The sequence below is a fragment of the Phragmites australis genome, chromosome 1, assembly GCF_958298935.1.
Source record: "Phragmites australis chromosome 1, lpPhrAust1.1, whole genome shotgun sequence".
Lineage (NCBI taxonomy): Eukaryota > Viridiplantae > Streptophyta > Magnoliopsida > Poales > Poaceae > Phragmites > Phragmites australis.
This window is the reverse complement of record NC_084921.1, coordinates 4,475,183-4,487,358: the sequence shown is the minus strand read 5'-3', so window position 1 is coordinate 4,487,358 and position 12,176 is coordinate 4,475,183. Positions and strand designations below refer to the sequence as shown.

General features: G+C 41.7%; 2 pseudogenes; one reads left to right on the top strand and one right to left on the bottom strand.

Annotated features, from left to right (window-relative positions):
- The first annotated feature begins 5,198 nt into the window (after positions 1-5,198).
- Positions 5,199-8,141, top strand: LOC133926618 (hydroxyphenylpyruvate reductase-like; annotated as a pseudogene).
- LOC133930409 (uncharacterized) lies at positions 8,103-9,451 on the bottom strand (annotated as a pseudogene).
- Positions 9,452-12,176: the final 2,725 nt, after the last annotated feature.

The following is a 12,176-nucleotide window of genomic DNA, read 5'->3' as shown; positions in this document are numbered from 1 at the left end:
CTTCCATTTCAGCTACCTTCGAGCCTATACCAGCAGTGTTTTAGGGAGAAGTCCTCTCACAGCGTGAGGCCCCTCAGCACATTCAGCGGCGTCATCCACCACACCAAATGATTGGTGATCTCAACGAGAGGGTAACTCGTTCCAAATCTACTCATCATGCTCACTTTACTGATTCTATACTCATTGCTTCTTTCGAGGCCCATGATGTTGGACAAGCTTTATCTGATTCAAGATAGTGGATTGAAGAATATTGCACTATGTTTTATGTATTTGTTAAATGTTTAGCTCATAATAGAACATTGGGGGAACATATTTCACAAAGACACTACTTAACTTAATCTTGTGATCATCTTGATATCTTGTACAAATTGAATAATCATAAAAAATCAAGCCTCTTTTGCTAAAATGTGATCCAATACGGTTGTCTTGAAGTCTCAAGGTGTTTGCTATACTCAGTCATGTGACACTTTACTTGATATGAGACAACTTGAGGATAAATTAAAAAAGAGATAAATGTGCCTAAATGTTAATTCTTTTTAACCACTTGATCAATCTAAGTATTTGTTTCATATGTGAGCGTTTGCAAAGCCCTATGTCCTGAATTCTTATTTGCCTAGTTTGAGGTTGAAATTGGCTTGTTCTTCATGCTTGTATTGCCTCAGCACGAGTGGATGCTTATGTGGTGGTCATTTTGAACATGATTCGGCTATGTGAACTTCAATGCGCCAACCAATTCTTCGGGTTTAGCCTGTGATGCTTTATGTCCTTGTGTCATTGTCTCTTTTTGAGCCTCTATACAATTGTGAGCTCCACCTTCTCAGTTTCGCGGTCCTTTGATAATTCTAGCTCTTGTAAATGCTTTGTGGTATACTTGTGAAAACTCATTAGGATTGCATATTCATGCATTGCATAATATTTTATCCTTGATGTTTGCATTGCCGAAGGTGGAGAACTCATGAAAGTAAGTCTCAAAGGGGGAGAAAATGTAACATGTGCATTTATAGGGAGAGTATCTTTTGTATTTTTGCATTTTTATTTGCTTTTTGGCTAGTCTCTTCTTCTCCTCGAGCCTTTGCAATATTCTTATGCCAAGTTACATATTCTTTCTCTTTCTCGAGTTTTTGGTCACTTGGGCGAGCTTCTTATGCCATGCACAAATAAGAAGACAAGGGATTGGGATTATCCCGGAGTTCGGCCACCTCACAAAGAAGTGCCTACGTCTCCGTAGAGGAGCTCACAAAGAGTCGGGTCTTTTCCAACCCTATCCTCTTCTAGTGACCACAAAGATCAAGCTAGAATTTCCTTACTCAATTTGAAGTCGATTACAAACTTCTCGTGGCACTCCACAAAGATTGGGTGCTCTACGGGCGACGTCTTGCCGTCTAGAAGCACAAAGCTCCAAGAGAAATGATCACAGCGAATGCTCGATGAAGAACTCAATGCTCAAGTGCCTTAATCTCACTCCAAACCCAAACTCACTAAATTTGCGCAAAACTTAGCACTAGAGATGGTTGGAGGAACTTTGAATGCTCTTGGAATGCTCTAGGAGTGTAGAGTTCAGCAGCAACAGCAAGCCTTTAAAGCTATGGGGTGTGGAAGTATATATAGCCCTCTCTCAAAAACTAGCCGTTACTGTTCTAACAGACCTAACCCGGAGTATCCGGTGAACACCGGAGTATACAGTCTCAACTCCAAAACGGCGTCAAAACGGTCACAGAACTGTGTCAGAACTAGCCGTTATGGTTCTGTTAAGTTACCACAGTCTCCGGTGAACACCGGAGTCTCCGGTCCTGACAGGGCTACCACTCAGACTAAGTTCGGAGACTTGCCGGACCCTCCGGCTTCTCTAGGTACCGGAGTATCCGGTGAACACCGGAGACTCCGGTCCTTTTTATCAAAAGTGTAAATATTAACCGAGCCACCCTTGCCGGAGTCTCCCTCGGAGACTCCGGTAAAAACATTTTCTCTTACCGGAGTATCCGGTGAACACCGGAGACTCCGGTCTTTTTCAACAAAAATAAATGCCTAACCGATCGACCTCTGGCGGAGTCTCCCTCGGAGACTCCAGCCTTAAAACTCACCAACTACCGGAGAATCTGGTGAACACCGGAGACTCCGGACAATAAAAAATAAAACGGAACCGAGCACCCTCTGCCGGAGTCTGACTCGAAGACTCCAGACTCAGTGAACTTCTGTCTAACATCCCGGTGTCCGTGGGTGAGTGTGTCTCTCAACTTATTGGTTCTAAAGGATATCTTGAGCATTGAGACACTACAAGCAATCAAATGCAACCCTCGTAATAGAGTGGCTATCCTAGAGTCAATTTTAAAAATAGAGAAATTTAAATCCTATTGAGTACTCCTCGTTGCTTCTCTTTTCTTTTCGAAGGGTGTCAATCGTCATATATCTTCTCAATTTAGACTTAGACCAGTTCATGACTTAGATAAACATATTAGATCCTTAATCGTTTTGTCATCAATAAGCCAAAACCCACTTAGGGGGCCTAGATACACTTTCAGAATGCAAACCGGGTTCCAGTAGAGTTGTACTCACTGGATTGTCCGGTGTTGCACTGGTATGAACGCCGGACCATCTAGTGTTCATATTTTTGTTACGTCTGATCTTTTTTAACTTGATTTCGATTTGGACTAACATTTGATGATGTTATATGGTTTTAGAGATGCGTGTTTGCTGGTCTCATGGTGTGCAGGTGATGAATGCAACTTGACGGTCGACGACGGGTGATTGAGGCTAAGCGGAGTGCTTGGTGTCATACGATCAAGGAGGCCAGGCGAAGTCAAGGATGATCCTAGCGGTACATGTGAAGGTTAAGAAAGGCAAGAGATGAAGGTTGATGAAGGCGGTGTATTGACAAAGTCAAGCGAAGGGGATGCCGGTGCAAGTGGCAAGGAGGCCCGAGAAATCAGTGGGAGAGACTTGCCGATAGTCAAGATTGCAAGACAGAGGACACGCGTCAACATCGGAAGACTTGCTTGAGGTTAAAGCAAGCAGCTGTGAGTCATGCCTTAAGAAGTGTGCAAGTTGGTTTTCCGGTTTGGCCATAAAACCGTGGGCAAATGGAGTGCACATGGCATCATCGCGAAGCTTGCGTTGAGACGAAGCTAAGTCATGAAAGCGTCACGGTCGTCTGATGGATGAATGAGAAAATAAACTAAAATGCCCCTAGTAGTAGGTAAAAATGTACTATAAGAGAGTGGTATTTTGGGAATAGTTAAATAAACTTGGTGTTAAATGTACTATGCTATAAATAGAGAGGTATAGCTAGTTGGGAAGCCTACCCCTTGAGCCATCCATATGAGAGCCTTATGCTAGTGTTTTAGAGGAGAGAGAGGAGTACTTAGCCTATATAATATGTAAGAGTTTTTGAGAGATGAATATTTGTAATTCGTCTAAAATAGTTCTCACATCTTGAAGTAATGAAATTTAAGTTTTTGCATATGCTTGAATTTTTCCTCTTTCTAGTTTTCTTTTATCGGTTCCCTTGTAAATATGCAAAATCTTAGTGTTTTATTGTTGATTTTTGTTTTTCTTTTTGAGCTAAAATTTTAACACCATGAGAAGTTGTTTTTCTTGATGTTAGAGTCATAAAATTCACATACACATGTATATAAGATAAGGTTTTAAATTCTCTTGCCTCTAGACCATCATCTTAGAAAGTTTACATACGTCTAAATTCACATACACATCTCTGTTTCGTCCATCTTCAAAGTTGCGAGCTTTTGGGCATAAAAATATATAGAATAGTTTTGAATGGAATATACGGTTCATATTTTATCTGTGGAGTTATACTGTCTTGAAACTTTCCATCTTGTTGTATCTCTCTGAGTATTTTGTTTCCGTTTAAAATTTAATATGCATTGGATAATTAAAAATAAAAAACAAGTATCTATTTCATAAAAAATTATTGTCGCCGCTTTTCAATCCACGATTCAAGATCTCGGCGATTCCGGCTCCGATCAAAGCAAACTAGTGGAGTCTTCAATGAAAGATCCAATGCAGGCTATAGGCAAGGTTCAACTTAACGACCAGAGCTCGGTTATTGAGCTCTGATGGTAATCGAAAAGTCGCAGTTACCGCGGTAACCGGTCGAAATTTCAAAAAAAATCGGACAAAATTCATATGGGAAAATTTTAAATTTGGGGAAAAAATCGCGATTTTAGTCGCTCGGTAACCGGTCGGACCGATTACCGAGCAGTTTTTGTAATTTATCGAGCAGTTTTCTCAAATTTTCTGTATTGTCGGTAACCGCTTGGTTTTGTTGGTAACCGCTCGGTTTTCTCGATTTATCCAGCGGTTTTCTCGATTTTCAGTAAAGCTCAAATAAACCAAAAATTTATCTCAATATTGTAAAATCAATAACTAATTCATCTGAGCTTCAAATGAAGTTAAACAAATTTTGTTGGTTTCCTTGTAATATGATCTACGTGATAAAAGTATTTATACTCATAAAAAAGTTCAAAATTTTCTGTGAGAAAATGTATTTGTTAAACCAAGTTAAATGCATATTTTACTTGTTGCTAATCCAAAAAATCATGAAACTAATTTTGTTAGTCTTCTTATATGATCCTATGTCTTTTAAAAATAGATGAACTCATGAATTAGTTATTGTAACATACAGGATTGTGTAAATGTGTTGTGACTAGATTAATTCATAACTGACCCATCACACCTCAAAAGTTAGTGAAACCACTTTTATTAGTTTATTTATGCTATGATTTACAGAGGAAAAATAATAGTAGACATGAAAAAGTTAATTACAATGCTATTTCTTAACATATTCATTTTATGCTTGTGAACTTTGTAAAAATCATAGAGAAATTAATAAAATTTTAAATAAAGTGAAATTAATTTTAAAGATCCTCTTAAAATACGTTCTACATAAGAAAAAAATATTTTTTATATTAGACTTTTTTTTTTAACATGAGTTAACAACTGAGCCGCACGCTTCAAATTTTTTCAAACTTTCTTCCTATAGAATATGATGCAAACGACATTATTTTTAAAATTGTTTTTCACAGAAGATTTTAGAATTGTATCTATTTTTTAAAATTTTATTTTTTAAATTTTTAAATATAAATTTAGTTACCGTCCAGTTTCTGAAACTGAGTCAGATGGAGATAACCGGTTATCATAATTTTTGTTAGGTTACCGTCTGTTTTTTAACCTGGCCGCAGGTGCCGTGTTTCATCCGCACCACACGTCCCCGCCGCACCATTCAATCCGACTGACGACACCCCAACCACAGCTCCCTGCTGCCGCCTCGCTTCCTCCCCCTCTGCTCGCGGCGACGGCGATGGAATCCCTGGGCGTGCTGTTGTTGCACCCCGTGAACGCCTACCTGGAGCAGGAGCTCGACCGCCGCTGCCGCCTCCTCCGCCTCTGGGACTCCCCGCCCGACCGCCGCGACTACTTCCTCCGCTCCAACGCCGGGGCCATCCGCGCCGTCGTCGGGAACGCCTCCCACGGCGCCGACGCCGCGCTCATCGACGCCCTCCCGGGGCTCGAGATCGTCGCCTCTTTCTCCGTCGGCATCGACCGCGTCGACCTCGCCAAGTGCCGCGAGCGCGGGATCCGGGTCACCAACACCCCCGACGTCCTCACCGACGACGTCGCTGACCTGGCAGTCGGGCTCGCCATCGCCGTGCTCCGCAGGATCCCGCAGGCCGACCGCTACGTCCGCGCCGGACAATGGAAGGCCAAGGGCGACTACACCCTCACCACACGGGTCACTTTGTCTTTCTCTTCTATTACCGACCTGCTTAACTATTTTAAGTCCAATTAGTATCTCTTGATTGATGCACATAGCCCTTGCTTAGCGTTGATTGATTTTATTAAAAAAATGATCTAACTAAATTGGTACTGTTTCGAGAATATGATTTAATTGGGACTTTGGTACAGTAAATTTCTATCAATTATTTGTGTGCTCTTTGGCGTCTACTTTAGTTTGGTTAAAGTGAGGATAGTACTCACTTGATAGGAACAAGGGGTGCATTTAAGGGAATACGAGTGAATGAAAAGGGGGGAAATATTATTAGGGGTGGCAAATTGGAGCGCAAATGTTAAGAGAGAATCAAAGAGGACAACATTTTGGCTGATATTTTGTTTCACATCATTGGTTATGTTTCTCAAATTTTGGTTGGTTCATTTGAATCTTTTTATATACCATATTAATAAGAAGTCCTGGTTGGAAGATGCTTTCAGCAGATCAAACAGTAGCATTTTCAGAACTGCCAGCCCTGGGGGGATTTGTTTTGGCATTGAAATTTGGATGCTATTTGACTGAACTTCAGACTGTTTGTTGGGAAGGTGTTGACCTTTCTAATAGCCAGAAATGTTGCTTGTTGGGATACCGTGTTTGTGAGTGGAAATCTAATATATCGAAGATCACATCCTTGTAGTGTTATAACCACAGTGATTTTCCTGGGGGTCTAGAGATGATTGTTGCATCTGCACATGATAACGATGCATGGTAATTCAGGACGGCCCACATGCTCTCTGCTGTGTATTGTAGAATGAGATAATGGCAAGATCGCTCTCGTCGATGCCGGGCTTCTCCCAAACACCAGGAGACTCTTATCAGCCGACTTGGTGTGCAAAGCCCTTTACTAGGTTGATTTTTGATTGGTTCCTAAACAAGACTATTAGAGATAAAGAAGATTTAAGGAGAGAATATTATTGGGAAGACTCCCTATATGAGGATATAGGGAGTGAGTTTTAGAGAGTCTCTTGGAGATGCTCTAAGCTAGATTCTGGAGGTTGTTTGTTGCAGCCTAACCATGTATTGCATTGTCACTTGAACTATGCTAATGCTAAGGTAGATGAATGATCAGCTTAGCGAATATTTTGTCCCATCATGTGAACTACATTTTACGCTGTTACTCTACTATGAGTTTACGACAATTGTTCATGAGTTACTTGCCGTGATATGATGCTGTCATTGTGCCCTTTCCCTATTCACTTAAAGAGACTGAAGTACCTTGTCGATATGATTGAGATCCTACTGCAGCATGCAACATGCTCAGCAGCTCAGGTGCATTCCAGCATACAAAATGCTCAAATTGAACCTTCCTCAAGGACCAAAAATTCTTAGTAAAATTGATCTGCTGCTGGTACCCTGAGGTATCAGGGTAACTGCTGTCCATTAGAAAGCATGAACTAGTTAAAGATGCTGATTTTGTATCTCGTGGTGATATATGCACTTAACGAAGGCTTGTTAGAACAGAAAAAATGACTTCTTATCTTCCTGCTGTTCAGTGGCAAGCAAATTGCTATTCTGGGGCTTGGCAGGATAGGCTTAGCTGTAGCGGAAAGAGCTGAGGCATTCGGTTGTTCAATCAGCTATAATTCAAGATCAGAGAAGCCGTTTCCAAACTACAAATTCTTTGCGAATGTTGTGGATCTGGCTGCCAACTGTGATGTGCTTATTGTCGCATGTTCCCTTAATGCGGAGACCTATCACATTGTTAATTGTGAGGTCATTGATGCACTAGGACCAGAGGGTGTGCTCATAAACATTGGCCGTGGTGCACATGTGGATGAACCTGAGCTCGTGTCTGCACTTCTTGAGAACGCTTGGGATGAGCAGGCCTTGATGTGTATGAGCATGAGCCCTTTGCTCCAGAGCAGCTTTTTGGTTTAGATAATGTTGCTTTAGTGCCTCATGTGGGAAGCGACTCAGAAGAAACATGCAGGGTGATGGCTGATCTAGTTCTAGGAAATCTAGAGGTGCATGCTTTGAATAAGCCATTACTCACTCCAATAATCTGATTGTTGCTGGCAGTGAGATGAGTAGACCATCACTATGCTCTGTAATCCCAACTCTTCACTTTGTTATTTTTAGTTTGCCAACGCTGCATGCTTTTCCCTTTTGTAAAACATCATGTTATGGCTGTTGTTGAATCAACAATGATAAATAAGAGTATGTACGAGATATTCACATTTTCTCATATTTGATTGAGAGAATCATTCTTGCTTATTTTCCTTTCTGGTCAGAGCATGCATTCTTCAGTGTTTTTGTCATGGATGTTTTCCTTTTGTTAACCTTTTTTGTCATAAATTTCTTGATTAAGCAATGGAACATGTTATTGAACGCGGTTTCCTGACGGAATTTTGGTCACTGTTTGCAGTTCAGTGGCAAAAGAGTTGGGATCATTGGTCTGGGCAGGATAGGGCTCGCTGTTGCCAAGCGAGTGGAAGCTTTTGATTGCCCCGTCAACTACTACCAGAGAACAAAGCAGGCATACCCCAACTACAGCTATTACCCGTCAGTGGTTGAATTGGCAGCCAACAGCGATGTGCTCGTGGTGGCCTGCCCCCTGAACGAGCAGACCCGCCACATCGTCAACCGGGAGGTGATGGAAGCGCTGGGGCCCAAGGGCGTGCTCATAAACATTGGCCGCGGCCCTCATGTGGACGAGCCCGAGCTCGTCTCTGCGCTGGTCGAGGGCCGCCTGGGCGGTGCCGGGCTCGACGTGTTTGAGGACGAGCCCAGCGTGCCCGAGGCGCTGTTCGCGCTGGACAACGTCGTCCTGGTGCCGCATGTGGGGAGCGGAACGCACGAGACCCGCAAGGCGATGGCGGACCTGGTGCTGGGCAACCTGGAGGCGCATGTGCTGAAGAAGCCGCTGCTGACTCCGATTGTCTGACACTCTTACTGCACGTCGATGTCTTGACATGCGTACGTGCTGTATAGGAAGCTCGAGGAGATGCTTTCTGTTTCAGGATTTGGACATGTGTTTGTTGACTTGTTGTGAATAACAGCCTGAGTCTGAGGTGCAGCGCCTAATGTGCTTCTTCTTCTCGGGCATTACGAGTGTAAATTCTCAGTACAACTGTCTCGTCTCGTCACGTCTCGGTTTAAATGGTCTCCTGTCCTGTAGGTGCCTTGTGTTCTGTTCTAGGGTCTGCTTCTTTTTCTCGGGGAGGATAATTTGTCTGCCTTGCACGAGGCTGGCCCGCATCTTTGATCTGCTCTTGCATCACTCGGAATCACTGTTACGTTTCTGTAATCTCACTGAAATCTGCTACACCCCTATCATCAAGAAGAAGAAGAAGTAGTAGTATGCAACACCAAACACTAGGCTAGCGCAGCACCAATGGCAGTACATACGCCTTGTTTGTTGAGATAGGCGGACGAAGCACATTCTTCTGCACCTTGGTACCCGAGTGAGTCCCGAGTCCCGACCGACATATCTGCACGATGCCATGATGATGGTGCATCCACGATCAATCCATTATTCCATGCACCTGTTGTAAAGCCGATTTCCAACGAGGTTCGACTCAATATATATATATATATATATATATAGAATAATTAATCTACATTCAGCTTAGCTCAACCCTCGCGCGCGCCCCCGCCCAGCGTCAGGTCTGCCGCCAACCCGCGCTCTCCCTGCGCGTTCGTGCCTAGTGCGTGCACGTCCCACACCATGTAGATGCGCCTACCGCCCAACTCACACACGTGCCTGCCCAGCGTTATTTTTTGAACTGTCAGTCGGTTATATCAAATCGTGGATGGTGGTTCTCCTTGGTGCTTTCTCTCAACCTGTAATGTATTTGCTAAGTGCGTACAAAATTGCAACAAAAAGAATACTTTTATGGAACAAACGGAAAACACAATGACAACACCGTATACTTGACTTGATAGCCATCTTTCTCTTCACATCCGGAGCTCACCGGAAAGCCCATGAAGCGCCTTGCTTGTCATGTGCTCCTAGGACAAAGCTTACTAGAGCAGTACGGGTGGAGAGAGAGAAATAAGGCTCTAGTAGAGAGAGACACTTCAATGAGCTAAGTACTGTGTGTTGGAGGAGCACAAGAGAAAGATTCTTGAAACAAGCATCTCTTCCCCTCTCTCTCTTATCTCTCCTCTCTGTGTGTGGTGAGCTCTAAGCTCCTTTAGGAGGGAAGAAAGGAGATTCAGTAGAGTTTTAAGGATGGGAAGAAATGAGTGTAAGAAAAAATAGGATATTGATAATAAGAATTTGTTCAGTAGTTTGTGACAGTAGGATAAGTAGTTATCAGTAGTTTTGTTCAATAATTTTTTTCAGTAATTCCAGTAGTTTCAAGTTATAGTAAAATTATTTATTAGTTTGTTTAGTAATGTCAGTGGTTTATTTCAGTAGTTGTTAGTAGTTATATCAGTAGTTATCCAGTAGTTTTAAATCATAGAAAAATTATTCAGTAGTGTGCAGTAATTATCCAGTAGGTGTCAGTAGTTATTCAGTAATGTTCAATAGTTAAATAGTGTCAGTAGTTTTTGTTCAGTAATTTCAAATCATAGTAAAAATCGTTCAATAGTTGTTCAATCAGTCCCCCTTATCAATCATTGCGTTCTAGAAGAAAATCAAGTCTATTGGGACAACCAACCAGATGCTGGTTAAGGCTCTTCACACCTCCACAAAGCTTGTAAGCCAACAACTACTCAAACATTTGCTACTGCAACAGGCGATACATTCTTCTCATTGTTCCATTCACAGAGAAGTAACAATACAACCTTTTTTATAAAAAAAATGAAAGCAGAATTTGTATAGTCTGTACATGAGCCAAAAATGGTGACTAACATGAAAATAGAACTTGTATATCCTGTAAATTAAAAAAAAAAGAACATGAGAAGAGATGAAGAATGTCTCAGCTCAGACAATAGAGCTTTGTACTCTGCCTGCTCCAGTTCGTCATTCCATAACACCAAAAATAAGATGAGTCTGGGTGGCACCAAAAATGAGATGGATACGCCTAAGCTACAGTACCTGAAACTTTTTATGTATCTTCGCTTCTGACATAAAACATCGATTCCCCCTTTATCTTCTCGGTAGGTTCAGGTACAGTGGCTATTCTCTGAGAAACACATGCAAGAACTCCAAATCAGGGGTGGCAGAGGCGCACGGGCAGTAGTGAAGATCGGGGGCGGCGGTGGGCGGAGGCCAAGGGCTGCGGGGGTGCATGGGCAGCGGTGTTGGAGGCCGGGGGCAGCAGAGGAGCATGAGCGATGGCGAAGGCCGGTGACGGTGATGGAGGCCAATGGCGGTGGAGGCAGTCGGGCAGCAGTGGAGGCCAGGGGTGGCACGCGGCGAAGGGGGCGATGTGCGGCAGCAAGAGGAGGGAGTGTGGTAGGAGGGTGTACGCACGGGCTCAATTCTAGCCGGGGGCGCGCTGGCACGTGGGGAGCTATTTGGGCCGGTCAAGCGAAGAAGATAATAGAAGGTATATGGGTCGGTCAGGAGGATGGCGTGCTAGTCAGGTGGTGGGTTAGTTGGCTCTCGAACAGGAGGAAGCCGGGGTTGATTAGGCTCAAGATGTAAAATAGTTATTCTATAGCATGGGTGTAGAATAGCGCTCCCGTATGTGTATATATACACACACTAGTAAGGTAGCCCACGTTAATAGTGTGGCAACCTCGTCAGAATAATTTGTCAGGTAATCTTTAATTAAAAATTAGCCTTCGTAGTTTTTTTTACGAGGTTAGTGTCATTTAATTATAAAACACATAAAATTAGAAGGAAAAATAAAAATTATGTTAGTGAAAAAGAAAATTATTTATGCTCTAAACTTGTACTTGAATCATGTACACGTATTAGTTTGATTCATATATATTTTAATCAATAGTCAAAATCATATGTTAGGTGTAGGTAGTCTAACCAAATCAAAATATATTTGACTCATGTGTGTGTCTTGCTTGCTGGCTGCTTGATGTGATAATCTTAAACTACATGGTCCTTCTTAATCTATTATCTTAGTAAGAATTTTATTTTTTCATTATTATTTTTATGAATTTTAGCTATTGATTAATTGTAATTTATAAAGACTCTAATTTAGGTGTTCGATTTTTTATAAGACTATTTGATATTGATCCTTATTTTTTCTATTCTAACTCCAATTTTAATTATTATTTATTTTATTTTATTTAAACTCTTTATTTAGATATTTTGCTTCACAAATCGTATAGAAATCAAACTGATAAATTTCTATAATTTTAATTCCAAACTTAGATATTTACTAATCGTATTTGATATGGTCTCTTTGATTTCCGAATTTAGCTATTTAATAATCGTATTTGATATGCGCTCTTTAGTTTAATCTGAACCGTTAGATGTTTATAATAATAAATAGTCTTGATTCTTTTCTTTTTTTATTAACATGATAATTTTATAACTTTA